Source organism: Arvicola amphibius, chromosome 5 (genome assembly GCF_903992535.2).
Source record: "Arvicola amphibius chromosome 5, mArvAmp1.2, whole genome shotgun sequence".
In the NCBI taxonomy this organism is placed as follows: Eukaryota; Metazoa; Chordata; class Mammalia; order Rodentia; family Cricetidae; genus Arvicola; species Arvicola amphibius.
The window spans coordinates 55,829,603-55,835,713 of record NC_052051.1 but is presented as its reverse complement, the minus strand read 5'-3'; positions in this window follow the sequence as shown (position 1 = coordinate 55,835,713).

Below are 6,111 nucleotides of genomic sequence, written 5' to 3'. Positions count from 1 at the left end.
TAATTATGGGTACCTAACGAAGCATGTAACATCATAGCAGACTCTCAGTGAATGGCAGCCAGGGCTAGGGAGGTTGTCATCTGCCTCAAAAGCATGAGGTCCTAAGCTGCATCCTCAGAGCCCAGATAGAAGTACCAGGTGTGGTGATTCACATTTATAGTCCCTGGGGCTCAGCCATCTAATTGGTAAACTAATGAGAGACTGCCTTAAAGGAGGTATATGGTTTTCCTGAGAATGATACTCAGAGCTGTCCTCTGGCCTCCACATGTATGTGCACACATGTGCTCCCAAACACACACCTGCTATGTATGCATGTACACACACGTGAAAGCAAACAGGGTCTGAGAAATGGTTAAGAACATTTGATGCAGTCAGGCGGTGGTAGAGTACCCCTTTAATCCCAGCACTTGGGAAACAGAGACGGGCAGATCTCTGAGTTCAAGCCCAACCTGGTCTACAGAGTGAGTTCCAGGACAACCAGGGCTACATGGAGAAATCCTGTTTCAGAAGAAGAGAGGGGGGAGGGGGGGGGAGAGGGAGAGGGAGAAGGAGAGAGGGGGAGAGGGAGGGAGAGAGAGAGAGAGAGAGAGAGAGAGAGAGGTGTGTGTGAGAGATAGAGAAAGAGAGAGTGTGTGTGAGAGAGAAAGTGTGTGAGTGAAAGAGACAGTGTGTGTGTTATATGTGTGAGGAGTGTGTATGTGAAAGAGAGAGGGAGAGTGTGTGTGTGTATGTGAGTGTATGTGTGTGTATGTGAGTGTATGTGTGTGACTGTTAGAGAGCATGTGCTTAGCATGCAGTTTCCTGGATTCAATCCCCATCACCACAAAGCAAAGCCCAGATGTCTGCCTCCTAATCTTAGAAACCTGTGTCTGTAGTTACGTTAGGCTCCATCAAAAAGGGGAAGCAAGGCTGCAGCTGGAATTAAGGTTGCAAATCTGGTGACCCTGTGAGTGTGGAGAAGATTATCCCCTACTAGCTGGTAGGTGGTGGAATGAAGACCTCAGGAGAAGAGGGAAGCACAGGAGGGCATCACAAAGCTGGCACTGGATGTCCTTCACGTTTCTGGACATCACTTGAGAGATAGAAATGCCATGAGCCCAGAAATATAGGGAGCCTCTAGAAATAAGGTTTCTAGGAAAAATTAGCTTGGATTGGCCTTTTACACTGCATTAAAGGAGCAAATCAAAATGGAATTACAACAGTTCTCTGCCATCAAACTGAATCTAAATTCTTTAATTTTTGCGGTGCAGCTGGGAATGCCTCCACCTCCTGAGAGCTGGGACCATAGACAGTATCACACCAAGTTTTTGTGGTGCTGGAGATGGAAACCAGGGCTTTGTGCATGTTAGACATATACTCTACTATTTGAGCTACATTTTCGTTTGTTTTGTTAATCCCACAGACTCAAGAAGAAAGACCATTGACCCAAATCATGGTCAAATTGGAGCAAGCTCTTTATTCATGTTCACAGGCTGTCTCCCCTTTGTACAAGGTTCAAGAAATCAGCATTGGACATGGGGAAAATAAGGGTTTTATAGCTCAGGGATATGGGTCTTCCAAATGGGGGATAGGCAGGCAAATAGGTGGGGTCACAGAGGGAGAACATAAACGTAACAAGTTGGTCATAACAACCTCCTGAAACAAAGATGTGGTTGCAAGGTGATCATAAAAGGCAGTCATAACACCTTGGTGAACCAAAGCGTGGAACAGGCAATATAGGATCATTTGTAGTTCAGGCTACAGGTGCAGCATAGGCCGATTTGTGAGAAACAGAGACTTAATTATAAACAGGAACAAACCTAGTTTGTTTTCTACTGTAAGATGGCTTCCAAACCTAAAATGAAGGCAGGCTAGTTTATCAGTCTGAGTCAGGTTTTGTCTTGTAGTCCAGGCTGGCCTGAGGCGGTCCTCCTGCTTCAGCAGGCTGGCCTGAGGCGGTCCTCCTGCTTCAGCCTTTGGAATACTGGGATTACAGGCAGCATGACCAAGCCTGGCTGAAACTAAACTCACGTCAAACCTGTCACGTACTCAGGAAAGCACATGAACAGCCAAATTTCCCAAATGCCTGGTTTCAAACAGCATGACTACTTGAAAGGTCATCCTCTAATATCAATTCAAGACAAACTTGGGACAGATGAGACCTTGCCTCTTCAATAACAACAAAATACCCCTCGGGGCTGGAGAGATAGGTTAGTGGTGCAAGTGCCTCTTGCTTTTGCAGGAGACCTGATTTGGGTCCCATGACCCAAGTGGGGCTGCTCATACCAACCTGTAGCTTCAGATTCTGGGGACCTAAGGCCTCCCGAAACCTCAGTGGCCATCTACACCCATGTGTACATATCTACACACACATGTATGAGATTCAAAAATAAATACTTTTAATCTTTTCTTTTGAGATTATAATATGATCACATCATTTTTCTGCCTTCCCTTTCCTCCTTCCAAACCCTCTCATATACCCCTCCTTACTCTCTTTCAAATTCATGAACTCTTTGTTGTTGTTGTTGTTGTTTTTCAAGACAGGGTTTCTCTATATAGCCCTGGCTGCCCTGGAACTTGCTCTGTAGACCAGGCTGGCCTCAAACTCAGAGATCTGCCTGCCTCTGTCTCCTGAGTGCTGGGATCAAAGTGTTTGCCACCACCACCTGGTTCTCTTTCTTCATTAATTATTGTATACGTGTGTGTGTGTGTTCCTAAACACAAATACAACCTGCTTGGTCTGTATAATGTTACTTGTGTGTGTGTTTTCAGGACTGGACCATTTGATACTGAATAATCAGTGATGTGTTCTTCCCTGGGGAAGCCTATTCCTCCCACTCTCAGCGTTTCTTAGCTGCTTATAGTCATTTGTGTAGGGCTTCGGCTTGGTGAGCTTGCCCTGTGCACGTTAGCTTGTCTATTGGTGTCATCCTGCTTCAACTCATGCTTAGGTGAGTAGGGGTGTGACTTCTGAGCGTCCTAAGAGGCACCATCTCACAGCACACTCCTTGATCCTCTGGCTCTTACAATCTTTCTGTTCCCTCGACCACGATGATCTCTGAGCCTTAGGTACAGGAATTATATAGCAGAGGTATTAGTGGGGTTGGGCTCCACAATTCTGCGTTTTGATTGGTTGTGGTTTTCTGTAATGGTCTCCTTTGCAGAGGATGTTGCAAAGGGGTGAGTACCACACTTATCTGTGAGTATAAGGACAACTATTTAGAATGTAGTTAAGGATTATACTGGTTTAATAAAGAGCAATTCACTGGGCTGAGGTGGCACATGTTTTTAATCCCAGCACTCGAGAGGCAGAGGCAGGTGGATCTCTGTGAGTTCGAGGTCAGCCTGGTCTACACAGAGAATCCCTGTATCAGAAAAAAAACTGCTGATCACCAAGGTGAGTGTGCCGCTGCTGAATCTCGCACCCCTAGGATTATCGTGCTATGCTGGCCATTGTTGGGGGTCGTAGGCTGTTGGAGCCCACAAATGTAGATTTGTTCCACCTTGACCGAAGGTCGGAGAGTTCAGCCTATTCTGGCTCCTTCAAGGTTACTGACTGGCAGTTTTGTTACACCGTGACTACCAGCAGGAAGTTTGGACCTAGGGTGTGGTTACTTGATGCTTTGGGTATTGAAAAGACAACTTTGTTTGTTCCTTACATTTTGGTAAACAGGTCTTTGTCTTCCCCTCCTGTCTGGATGGGGTATATAAAGCCTATGAAAAGTAAACGTGGGCAGATTCAGTACTCACTGGCTTGCCCTCCTGACTCTATCCTGTGCCTCTATTTCTTTTGTATCTTTGTTATTTTTTTTTTCTTTCTGCCAGCATTTCTAATCTACATGCCCCTATCCTGGAATGTATGAACCGAACCCGTCGAGGCTGGACCCTGACAACAGGCATCATGTCTGGGTAGGACTCTTGGTTGCTTCCCCTTTTTGGAAACTTTCATGGCACTTTCTGGTGTCAAGAAAAGAGTCCTCAGGGAGGAAGCACTCAGGGGTTCCCTCTCAGGGCCTCTGGGCCCTGTATGTGAATTGCATGGTGTCTTTAGCAATAGGTGCTTACCTTCTTCCTCTGGGGGCAACTAAAGGTAAGAGCAAAAGCCTATAATGTTTTTGCCAGTCTTTGGACAACTCTGACCAACAGCTCAAAAGAGGGCTTCTCATGCTTGATGTTGGGGTTTCGTTAGATGGTCTATGGCTCTTTGGGGGAGCATCGTCAGATCAGATGGGAAAATTTCATTTAAACTATATATGTATATTTATGTACTGACTTAAATATATTATAGGTATTTTTGGTAGCGAGTTAACAATATGATTCCTTATGGTTTTTCAGACATCCTTACTGTTCTCTTCCCTCCTCCCTTCTGTGTTTATCCTCTTCCTAATTAGAGCCCCCATAATAATTCTTTTTAAAAAAAATCTCATAAAACAACCAACTGCCTTTCCCCCAACAAACCCTACAACCCACAAAGCGAGGGCTGGAGAGTTGGCTCAGTAATCAAGAACACGGGCTGCTCTTCCAGAGGACCAGGTTTTGATTTCATAGGGTGACTCATAACCCTCTGAAACTCCAGTTCCAGGGACTCTGCCACCCTCTTCTGGCCTTCCTGGGCACCAGGTATGCATGTGGCACACTGTATACATGCAGTCAAAACACCTGCACAGAAAATAAAAATTTAAGAAGTCCCCAAAATGTCTAAACTTCACTGAGTGGGCTGGTGGAATGGCTCAGTGGGTAAAGATGCTGTGACCAAGCCTGAGGACATGAGTTCAATCCCCAGGACACACATGGTGGAGGAGAGGACTAACTCCAGAATGCCAAAACCACAACCGCCACACCACAGAATAAATACATGGAGAGCATGGTGGAGCAGACCGTTACGTCCAGCACTCGGGACACAGAGGTAGGCTGTTTGTCTCAGTCTCAGTCTCTCAGTTTGAGGCCTGCATGGTCTACAGAGTGAGTTCCAGGACAACCAGGCTAACACTGAGAAACTCTGTCATAAAACAACAGCAACAAAACAAACAAACCAAATGAATGAAATTTAACTTGCTGTAATTTTCTTCCTTTCTTTTTTTTTTCTTTTTGTTTATGTGTGTGAGTGTTTTGGTCGTATGTCTATAGACCACATGCATGCCTGGTAACCAAGGAGGTCAGAAGAAGGCATTGGGTCACCAGGAACTGGAGCAATGGATGGCTGTGAGCCTCTCTGTGAGTCCTGGGAGTTGGACCCAGGTCCTCTGCAAGAACAAGAAGTGCTCTTACCTTCTAAGCCTTCTCTTCTGCCCTGCCTTGTTTTTGGTTTTTGAGACAAAATGTTTAACTGGAGCTCACGGTGACCATAACTTCTAAGGCCAAAGAGCAGGTGCAAGTGTTACAGCTCTGAGGGGAAGGCGTCCTGCCAAGGAAAGTCGCACCACCCCACAAACCTCATGCAAGATATTTCTGCCTAGGCCAAGGTGAGAAGAAGGCAGGCTTTGGGGGACGGAGCTCTCTAGGTGGCCTGGGATTGGTGGCCTGATCTTGGGCTTTTTACTCTGTTCCTGGGAGCATGGCTACCTGCTGCTTGAGGGGCAGTTATGGCCATTGAAGTGTCTTGTGGGTCTGCAGCCTACAATTGGAAGTCCTCGGGGTGGGCCTGGCGGCCCTCATGCCTCAAGAGCCTTACAACAGAGTAGGACAGAAATCTTTAAGTCAAGCTTAATTTAGAGAGCAGGCAATCTGAGAACAAAGCAGAGAAACATATTTAAAAAAAAAAGATTATTTGGGGCTGAAGAGATGGCTCACCAGTTAAGAGCACAGTCTGTTCTTCCAAAAGACCTGTGTTCAATTTCCAGAGCCCACATGGTAACTCACAACAGTCTGTCATTCTGGCGCCAAGGGATCCATTGCCCTCTGCTGGCATTTTTGGGCAACAGGCATTCACATAGGCACACTTGAACTCAAAACACCCAAACACATGAAATAAAATTAAGATCAAAAAGAAACATTTAGCTGGGCGGTGGTGGCACATGCCTTTAATCCCAGCACTTGGGAGACAGAGGTAGGCAGATCTCTGTAAGTTCGAGGCCAGCCTGGTCTATAAGAGCTAGTTCCAGGACAGGCTCCAAAATTATGGAGAACCCTGTC